Below are 11,791 nucleotides of genomic sequence, written 5' to 3'. Positions count from 1 at the left end.
GGTGAACAAGCGGTGACAAATGGGCGGCCTCTTGAGCGTGTGGACAATAGCGGTGAACATGCTGGACGGCCAGTGTGGACGCGACACGCGTATCCTTCGAAATCAGCAGGTACTGAGAATAGGTGACGCCACGCGCTGTGACGTGGAACGGGCGCGACAGCATCGCTTGCTATTTCACGCCAAAAAAAATCTAGTTATAATTTCCTGCCAAAACAGTTAATCCGGTTTCGCCTGGGCAGTATATAAGCTAGATCCACACAAACGTCACCATTCTTCGCCACACGCCGCTGCCGATTCTAGGTAAATCATATTTTGTATTTCTCTCGCGTAAAATCGTACTTGTTATGATTGTAATAGTTACTAGTATTATATTTTATGATTTAATTACGTATTTCTCTCGTGTAAAATCATACTTGTTATGATTGTAATATTTACTAGTATTATATTGTATGATTTACATTATGTATTCTTCTTATGATTGTACTATTCGAATATGAACGTAGTTAAACTTACTTGTATTTATGGATGATTTACGTGACGTATTCTGTCGCGTAAATCGTACTTGTTAGAAATACGGGAGACGGGATGAAACGCACTTCCACTAAACTTCTTTATAGCATATATGTATTGATGATTTGCCACATGTATGTGTATGTATAAAGTACATAATAAAGATTTTCGCCACACGCCGCTGTCGATCCTAGATTGATTATTTATGAGGACCGTGCAACGGGCATATCCATTGAGCTATCCCCCGAGAATAGACGCATATTGAACTACAACAATATAGTACCAAAATAACAGTGAAGTGAGACTGTTTTGAAATTGACTGCGAACGAGCCAAAAGAGTAGCTGCTAGCAGTCACTAGTCGGAATTAGTCTCGTTAATCAAAAAACTTTATTATAGTAAATATATAATTTATTATAGAGAAGAGAGATGTGTGTGTGTGTGTGTGTGTGTGTGTGTGTGTGTGTGTGTGTGTGTGTGTGTGTGTGTGTGTGTGTGCTGTGTGTTTGTGTGTGTGTGTGTGTGTGTGTGTGTGTGTGTGTGTGTGTGTGTGTGTGTGTGTGTAGTGTGTAAAAGTGAGCGATGCATGTGAAGACAAATTCTCGGCACTAGAATAACGTAGAACAGATTGTAAGCACGTACTTAGTTAAATACAGAAACTAATGCAATAATTAATGAAGCTTTCATTATGTCATTACTATCATCTATTAGTGGTGTGACTTAATTACCTTCTGTGAATGCACGGCAATACTGCAAATCGTAAGCCTGCGAGTTGATATATAGTGTTCAATATAAGCTGCGGACCTCTAATTAGGAGTGAAGTATTGAAGCCGAATATGGGCTAACCGCTCCATTAGGAGACGTTCCCAACTTTAAGTCGTGATATAAAAGAGATATAAAGGGGGTGGATTGATTATCGAATTAGATATCAAGGGGGTTAAGATATGAAATAGATATCAAGGGAGTGCATCGATATCAAATTAGATAGTCAAGGGGGTAGGATAGAAATAGATATCAAGGGAGCGTTATATAGGGTATATAGAGGAGCAAGCACATTGAGACTGGGTATGTTGCTTTGTTTCGCTGGACTTTGCTGGACTTCGTTGCTCGAGCAAGCGAAATACAGAGCGGCCATGTTCGCTTTGTTTCGCTGGACTCGTTGCTCGAGCAAGCAAAATACAGAGAGCGGCCATTTTCGCTTCGTTTCGCTGACTTCGTTGCTCGCAGAGCAACGCGAAATACAGACGCTTCTCGAGCAACGAAGCCCAGCAAGTCCAGCAAAACGACAGCAACATGGCCCCGGCTGATTTCGCTTGCTCGAGCAACGAAGTTTAGCGAAGTCCAGCGAAACGAAGTGAACATGGCCCCGATGCTGTATTTCGCTTGCTCGAGCAACGAAATACCCAAGTCTCAACGTTGCTTGCTCCCTCATATACCCCTATATAGAGTATGATATCCCCCCGCCTTGATATCTACTTCATATCTACCCCCCTTGATATCTAATTGATATCAATCCACCCCCCCCCTTTATATCTCTTTTATATCACGACATAAGTTGGGAACGCCCTAATGGAGCATCACCCCGAATTTGACGGCCCAGACTTTCACTGATCCACACTGCTAATTGTCATTTTATATTGGATGAACTTTACTCTCGGACGGTCATGAATAAGCAATTACGCAGCTCTGCAAGCTGAGGCGCTGTAGACGGCCCACTGTGGTATTTAGGTCATGTTGCAAACTCCTCTTTATTACATTATAGAGGAAAGTATCACGAGATAGTCATCTAGTATGTGAATAGAAATGATTGGTGTTGTTTCAACGTTAATGTGAATGAATAGCGTACTACTACATCGTCAAGGAAATTGTCGGGAACAAACAGCATACGATGTTACCTATATACTTTGTAATATGAAATATTTTAAGAAATTAAACGAAGTAATTATATAGAAAGTGGATTATATTATGCGGTTCTAGTACTGATTGTTTGAGAACTGGCGTTTATTTTTAAACATTTCAAATACACAATTTTAAATCAATTTTAAACATTTCAAATTAATTAATGAAAATAAAAATGCTGTTGTCCCAAACGCTATAAGCGTCGCATCAAGACGCGTTCACCGTTTGTCACCGCTTGTCAATTCGATACTGGTATAAGGTGCGACGTGCCAAGCGTCGCATCCTGTCGCCACCGTTTGCTGAATACAATAATTCCCTTGACCCCCTTGAAAAGTTTATGTCCTCATGAAAACGTATTTCCAACTAAAAACGATATATCATAACTATGTTCCAATAATACCGCCACCTATATGGTAAAACAAAACTGGGTACATAATTGTTTATACTGTACATTATGACAATACATCCAGGAACAGTAATACAAACAAACAGTCCGTCCCACTGCAATCATACCGCCAAATCGATACAAACAAACAGTAAGTCCCACTGCAATCATACCGCCGAAGCCAACGTGTACCTAGCCGCGTTATGACAATCCCGGATAGAGTCGTGGGGCGGAAGGCTCCATTGCCATTCCAGGCGCGATGTACCTCACATGTGCACCGTGCTCGCATGTGAGATGGGCGGAAAAGGCGGTTTTCAATATACCGATCGTCTTGGGGTATAGCCACAAGGGGATAAGAAGGAATGATGGAACCATACAGTTTTGACCAGTAAGGTCCGAGATTACTGCAAACTCGGGTATATCGACTTGTAGCTGGGCCGAAAGGAAGTGGAAACTGGGTTGCACATGTTCAATAGCCATCGGGGGCGTTATATATGCCAGAAGCGATCACACATGTGTACATGTGCGACCTTACTGGGAGAGAGATGTACACAGGACCAATGGATAAGTGTAGCATTATGCGGGTGCCTCGTCGTCGGCGCTTGTATAACAGTGCTGCGCCGCTAACTAGAAAAACCAATGTCATGGCCTGCAGAGCCAGCACCATAATTATGTTCTCCTTCCAAAACCACTCCCGAACGTGAAAAGGATTTGTCTATAGGTTGTGATTTGACGAATGAGAAAGACTTATGTCTCCACACACGCGGCATGACACGACACAGCAAAACGCAGCGCCGTTGTGCTAAAAAAAATACATTGTGATTTCGCGCATTGTATCTGAGCGCATTGTGTTCACTCTGGTTCAGTGATTAGAAATTATGCACTGTGCTTGTTGTCCATTGGCTGATGGTGGCGTAAGCAGAGTACGTTATAAAAAACAATCGCGTTGATTGGTTCAACTGTCTTTCTCCGTACACGGCAGCCGGCAAAAGTCAAACTCGTTTGACTTTCGCCGTCGCCGTGAAACCGGGCTGGCGCCGTGCCGTGTCAGTGTGCAGAGCATGTGTGTGTGGAGACTGCGCCATAAGATATATAATAGATTAGAAATTTGCCGGTAGGGGTGAACGCAGTTGAATTGATTTGGAGTTTGGTTTGTAGTTGGCTGGTTCGGAAAGTGTAGTGAATAGATTGCAAGTCCTATGAATTGATTCGAAGTTTCCTGAATAGAGAGCATAACAATAAAAGAGCATAAAAGAGCATAAACAACATGAATAACATAACTCTCTTATTCATGTTGTTTGTGCACGCAGCACAGGGCGTGGGTGCGGTGTCCTTGTGTGTTGCAGATGAGCATTTGACCGGCATTTACAGGTGATTATCGGCGAAATAGAGTAGAGAAACATTAAGACTTTGGTAGTAAATACATTTCGTGTTTATTTAACTTTTTCTTTTTTATTGAGACGTTCCAAGTGCCTGTGCCGGCGAACGTTTTTGCCAACCAGCAGAGCTATGTTTACACACGTGACCTGGACGTGACGTCACGCTGAACGCTCCGTGGGCAACACTGTCACTACACTGTAGTGTACAGCTGTAAACAAACACATCTTTCCCGCAGGGTGGTAAAAATCGGATTCTCCAATACTATAGCGTATCCATCCGAGCTGAAGCATCCGGGCACTTTTGGAATGAATTGATTTGGAGTTTGGTTTGTAGTTGGCTGGTTCGGAAAGTGTAGTGAATAGATTGCAAATCCTATGAATTGATTCGAAGTTTCCTGAATAATCTCGCACACGGACCGGAAACAACAGAGTGGGCGGCAAATTGTAAACGTTAGTAAGTGATTTCAGAGGTCTTGAATAGATTGGAAGTTGCATAAATTGATTGTTAACATTTATATATGTTTTAAAAGCTGTATGATTAATTTGTAATTTAAGCTATACATTTGTCGTTTAAATAATTGTTACCTAATAATTCTGAAACCAACAGTTAGATTCGCATTTCTGGTGATTAATGTTAAAAGTAATAATTTAATTTCAAACTTAGTGAACTGATTCGTTATTCTGTAAATTAATTTAAAACTTATAATTTCAATTGTTAAGGTGATGAAGCAAGATTTAAACATTTGTGAGTTTATGTAACATGTTCTCAATTAAATTGCAAGTTAGTAAATTGGTTTGTTGTTTTGAAAATAAATTGTACGTTTAGAAAATAAATTTTTACAATATGATGTGAAGGAATTTGTATATCAGGCAATTATTTTGGAAAGTTGTGAATTAACTTGCAAGATAATTAATTGATTTGTTATTCTGTGAATTGATTTTAAATTTTGAATTTAAATTTCTCGAACAATATAAAGTAATTTTTATTTTCATTAATTAATTTGAAATGTTTAAAATTGATTTAAAATTGTGTATTTGAAATGTTTAAAAATAATACGCAGTTCTCAAAACAATCAGTACTAGAACCGCATAATATAATCCACTTTCTATATAATTAACTTCGTTTAATTCTTAAAATATTTCATATTACAAAGTATATAGGTAACATCGTATGCTGTTTTCCCCGACATTTCCTTTGACGTAGTAGTACGCTATTCATTCACATTACCTTGAAACAACACCAATCATTTCTATTCACATACTAGAGTCTATCTCGTGATACCTTCCCTATAATGTAATAAAGAGGAGTTTGCAACATGACCTAAATACACAGTGGGGCGTCATACAGCGCTCAGCTTGCAGAGCTGCGTAATTGCTTATTCATGACCGTCCAGAGGTAAATTCATCCAATATAAAATTGACAATTAGCACGTGTGAGATCAGTGAAAGTCTGGCCGTCAAATTCGGGGTGATGCTCCATTAGGGGCGTTCCCAACTTTAATGTCGTGATATAAAAGAGATATAAAGGGGGGGGGTGGATTGATATCAATTAGATATCAAGGGGGGGTTAGATATGAAGTAGATATCAAGGCGGGGGGATATCATACTCTATATAGGGTATATAGAGGGAGCAAGCAACATTGAGACTTGGGTACTTCGTTGCTCGAGCAAGCGAAATACAGAGCGGGGCCATGTTCACTTCGTTTCGCTGGACTTCGCTAAACTTCGTTGCTCGAGCAAGCGAAATACAGACCGGGGCCATGTTCGCTTCGTTTTGCTGGACTTCGCTGGGCTTCGTTGCTCGAGCAAGCTCTGTATTTCGCTTGGCTCCCCCCCTGCGAGCAACGAAGTCAGCGAGAAACGAAGCGAAAATTGGCCGCTTCTCTGTATTTTTGCTTGTCGAGCAACGACGTGCCAGGCGGAAACAAAGCGAACATGCGCCGCTCTGTATTTCGCTTGCTCGGAGCAACGAAGTCCCAGCAAAGTCCAGCGAATACAAAGCGAACTACCCAGTCTCAAAATGTGGCTTTGCTCCTCTATATACCCTATATAACGCTCGCCTTGAATCTGATTTCTATCTACCCCGCTTGACTATCTAATTTGATTATCGATGCACTCCCCTTGATATCTAATTTCATATCTTAACGCCCCTTTCGGATATCTAATTGATATCAAATCCACCCCCCTTTATATCTCCTTTTATATCACGACTTAAAGTTGGGAACGTCCTTTAATGGAGCGGTTAGCCCATGATTCGCGCTTCAATACTTTCACTCACTAATTAAGGTCCGCAGTCTTTAATATTGAACACTATATTATCAACTCGCAGGCTTACGTTTCAGTGATTGCCGTGCATTAACACAGAAGGTAATTAAGGTCACACCACTAATTAGATGATAGTAATGACATAATGAAAGCTTCATTAATTATTGGCATTAGATTCTGTATTAACCTAAGACGTGCTTACAATTGATTCTAGAGTTATTCAGTGCCGAGATGTCTTCACTGGCCATCGCTCACTTTCAGCACTACACACACAACACAACACACAGCACACACACACACACACGACACTCACACACACACCACATCACAATACACACAGCAACACAACACACACAACACCACACACACACACACAAACACACACACACACACACACACACACACACATCTTCTCTTTCTCCTATAGATAAATTATATATTACTATAGATAAAGTTTTTTGATAACGAGACTAATTCGACTAGTGACTGGCTAGCAGCTAACTCTTTTGGCTCGTTCGCAGTCAAATTTCAAAACAGTCTCACTTCACTGTTATTTTGGTACTATATGTTGTAGTTCAATACGCTATTCTCGGGGGAGAGCTCAATGGATATGCCCGTTCAGCCGTCCTCATTAATCAATCTAGGATCGACAGCGGCGTGTGCGAAAATCTTTATATTACTTTAACATACACATACATGTGGCAACATCATCAAATACATAATATGCTATAAAGAAGTTTAGTGAAGTGCGTTTCATCTCTCGTCTCCGTATTTCTAACCAGAGTACGATTTACGGCGACAGAATACCCGTCACGTAACATCCATTAAAATCAAAGTAAGTTTAACTACTTTCCTATTCGAATAGTACAATCATAAGAAGAATACATAATGTAAATCATAGCAATATAGATACAGAAATATTACAACATCATACCAGGTATGATTTTACACGAGAGAAATATCGTAATTAAATCAATAAAATATAATACTCAGTAACTATTACAATGCATAACAAGTACGATTTTACGCGAGAGAAATACAAAATATGATTTACCTAGAATCGACAGCGGCGTGTGGCGTAAGAATGGTGACGTTTGTGTGGATCTAGCTTATATACTGCCCAGGCGTAAACCGGATTAACCTGGTTTTGGCAGGAAAATTATAACTAGATTTTTTTTGGCAGTGCAAATAGCAAGCGATGCCTGTCGCGCCCGTTCCACGTCACAGCGCGCTGCGTCACTATTCTCAGTAGCCGTCTGATTTCGCGATACGCGTGCGCGTCGCACCTGGCCGTCCAGCATGTCACCGCTATTGTCCACACGCTCAAGAGGCCGTCCCGATTTGTCACCCCGCTGTCACCCGCTGTTGTCCCAAACGCTATAGAGCCGTGCGCTCAGACGCTTCACACCGTTCTGCTCACCGCTTGTCAATTCGAAACTGGTATAAGGTGTCGACGTGCCAAGCGTCGCATCCTGTCGCCACGGTATTCTGAATACAATAATTTCCCTTGACCCCCCTTGAAAATGTTTATGTCCTCAAAGGGGGGTGACAAACGATTTCCAACTAAAAACGATATAAATAACTGATGTTCGAGCATAATACCGCCACCTATATGGTAAATACAAAACTGAGTACATAATTATGTTTATACTGTACATTATGACAAATACACCAGCGAACAGTACATACAAACACAACATGTCCGCCCACTGCAATCATAGCCCGCCAAATCGGAGTACAACACACCACAAACATAAGTCCCTGCACTCAACACGGCCGAAGCCGAACGTGTACCGTAGCCGCGGTTATGACAATCCCCGAAGAGTCGTGGGGGCGGAAGGCTCCATGTGCCATTCCAGGCGCGATGTACCTCACATGTGCAACCGTGCTCAGCAGTGAATGGGCGGAAAAGGCGGTTTTCAATATCACCGATGTCTGTGGGTATAGCACCAAGGGAAAAAGGAGATGAGGAACCATACGTTTTTGACCAGTAAGGCTCGAGAGATTACTGAAACTCGGGATATCGACTTGTAGCTGGGCCGAAAGGAAGTGGAAACTGGGTTTGCACATGTTCAACTAGCCATCGGGGCGTTATATATGCAGAAGCGATCACACTATGTTACATGTGCGAACCTTACTGGGAGAGAGATGTACACAGGACAATGATAAGTGTAGCATTATGGCGGGTGCCTCGCTCGTCGGCGCTTGTATAGACAGGTGCTGCGCCGCTAACTTAGAAAAACCATGTCATGGCCCTGCAGAGCCAGCACCATAATTGATGTCTCTCCTTCCAAAACCATCCGACGTGGAAAAGGATTGCTATAGGTTGTGAGTTTTGGACGAATGATGAAAGACTCTATGTCTCCACACACCGGCATGACACGACTAAGCCTAATAAGTACCAGCACACGCCGTTTGTGCCTAAAAATACCATTGTGATTTCGGCAGCATTGTAATCTGACGCATGTGTTTTACCTGCTGGTTTCAGCTGAATTAGAAAGTATGCAGCTGTGCCTTGTTGTCCTCATTGGCTGATGGATGGTAAGCAGAGTAACGTTATAAGAAAACCTATCGCCGTGATTGTTCAATGTCTTTCCTCCGTACACGGCAGCCGCAAATAGTCAAACTCGTTTGACCTTTCGCCGTCGCCCGTGTAAACCGGCTGGCGCCTGTGCCGTGTCAGTGTCAGATGCATGTGTGTGTGAGACTGCGCCAATAAGACTATATAATAGATTAGAAATTTGCCGGTAGGGGTTGAACGCTGCAGTGGCGTAGCTAGGATTTTCTCAGCGGGGGGGGGCACTGGGTGCCTTACATGTCTTCGTGGGGGCAAATATAAACTATTTTCTTTGTATTAGTCACTGTTCTACACGGAGCTTGTTTTTAATTCAAATTTTTCTTTATCAAGCAAAAAACTGAAATTTTTAGGGGGGGGAGGGGGGGGCACCTGGAGGGAACAGAAAATTTTTGCCCTTCCCCCCATGCCCCCCCCGTAGCTACACCCCTGGGTGAACGGCGCCGTTTCCGTGGCTTTCCGTGCCGCGCCGCGTGTGTGGAGATGGGCCTTTAGCCGGAGCCTTTAGCCTGTGCTAATCATGGTAAATAGAGCGGCGCGCAGCAACCTGAGTTTATAGAGTGTCCAGCCCGTCATCAAACATGCTAATGCAGCTAGTGTTAAGGCGATATATGCTAAGCCTTGCCGTAGTAAGGTTGCTGGCGAGTCAATGTCTATTACCCCCTGCAATAACGGTTCCGTTAGCGATCGGTAGACGCTTAAGAGCTTGCGACACTCGCTTTAGACTTAGATGAGCTTGCTGATCTTGGGCAATAAAATTATAAAACGTGTGATTGAATAAGCGTACAGCTAGTAGAGTAATTTCGGACGGTACCGTGAATGTAGAGTTAGCTGAACTAGAGTGCTAGGTTTAGTGGATGCGAAACAGATGAAATGGTGTCATTACCTGTACATGTCTCAGTCAGACGAGGTGCTAATGTGAATTCATGAGCAACCACGGTGAAGTCATTAGCGCACACTGACAAATTAAGGTATGTTTGAAATTGTACAAAAGTCACAGCCCATGCGTGCTTGCTGTGAACCGGGGCAGTGTAGCGACCACTTGTTAATGCCTGCCATAAGAACAGATTGCGCCGTCAAAAGATATAGAATAGGTCCAGGTTGCGATGTTAAGCCGGGCGCACACGTGGCGATTTTTATCGCTAATACTGGCGATTTTTATCGCCAGTATTGGCGATAAAAATCGCCACGTGTGCGGGACCCGGCAACAATGCAACCATCTGTCAGCAACATACCACTGTATGAACTGATTACGTGACTTGTTCAAAATGGAAGCGCCCATTGACACCACGATAGCCGTTCTTCAAGTTATTGGAATATATTTAATAATTATATATGCGTCGGCGTCGTCGACAGACAACAGCGAGAGAGAGAGACGTACATGGGCACGTACGTGCGTGCTGCAACGTGATTCGCGTGGTGTTTTTAATAATTTAGTAAGAGAACTATAGAGCTTGAAGATTCAGTGACGTACTAGCGTTATTTTAGAATGAAAAAAGAACATTTCAATGCAATTCTGACACTGGTATGGGCAAGGATAAACAAGAAGAACACAGTGATGCGGAAATCCATTGCACCAAACGAACGTTTAGCATGTGGAAAACGAACGTGGGCGCTGCCATATTTGATCACGTGCTTCAAATCATGCATTTGATTGGTTAATCCAAAAACTGTTGCCTGAATCCGTCGCCAGTGCAGCGCACACGTAGCGATTGTTCAGCGACTTGGCAACAAATATCAAACGTGTTTGATATTCCAGCGACGAGTTTTTGGCGTCAAAATCGCCATCGTCATGCAGCACACATGTGGCAATTTCTCGGCGATTTTGTTGCTGGCAACAAAATCGCCAGTGCTAGCGATAAAAATCGCCACGTGTGCGCCCGGCTTTAGGAATCGAAAATCACACTCATCTTTTATCATTGGGGAGTAGTCCAGGCTAGGCGTAATGGTCATAATAGTATATGCTTGTTTTTCAACATATATAATTTTTTTTGCTGTTTCTGGCCAATTTTAGGGTGCTGATTCTAAATCCGATGTATGCCAGCTCGTAAGTGTTGAGCATTTTTTTCTAGAGCACAAAATCCAAAATGTCCGCCAGAAAATACACTTTTTAGTAAATAACGGCGACAATATTGAATTTAGACCTTAATTATGTATGGCACATGTATATTGGCTATTGCGGACAATTTGGTACCAACAACATTACTCTATCTGGTGTAGTTCTTGAGATATGAACTTTTCATGGTTTTTCTTTTTACGCGATAGCGCCAATTCCCAACGTGAGTAGTCTGGGCTATGTTTAGGGACATATATAACATGTTTTAACAATTTTTCAACAATTCAAACCATCTGGTTCTAAATCTGATGTATGCCAGTTAATACAGGTTGAGCATTTTTGAATAAAAACAATAAAAAATGGCAGCCAAAAACCTTATAGCAGACATCGATTTTAGTGATTATGTATTGTCAGTGATATGTAAGAAGGTCAAACCAATGTCAGCCGCTACAAAGCAAAAGCTGAACAATGGGGCTCCTGAGAACGTGAACACTGAACTTATCTATGCCCGAGTCATTGGAATCATGGCTTCTTCCAGGGAAACCATTTCTACCAAAACGCTCTTCTCCTATGAACTAGCTCCCTTTCCATCTGCTCTGTTTAATGCTAATGGTAACATGAGAACAACCTCCAAGTCTGTGCTAAAGTCCAAGATCAAAGTGGAATGTAGTCAAAGAAACAGGGCGCTTTGCGAAGTTGTTATTCTAGATGGTTTTGCAGTTCT

This window comes from Priapulus caudatus, unplaced genomic scaffold (genome assembly GCF_000485595.1).
Source record: "Priapulus caudatus unplaced genomic scaffold, Priapulus_caudatus-5.0.1 Scaffold119, whole genome shotgun sequence".
In the NCBI taxonomy this organism is placed as follows: domain Eukaryota; kingdom Metazoa; phylum Priapulida; class Priapulimorpha; order Priapulimorphida; family Priapulidae; genus Priapulus; species Priapulus caudatus.
Note: the sequence above shows the minus strand (reverse complement) of the source record.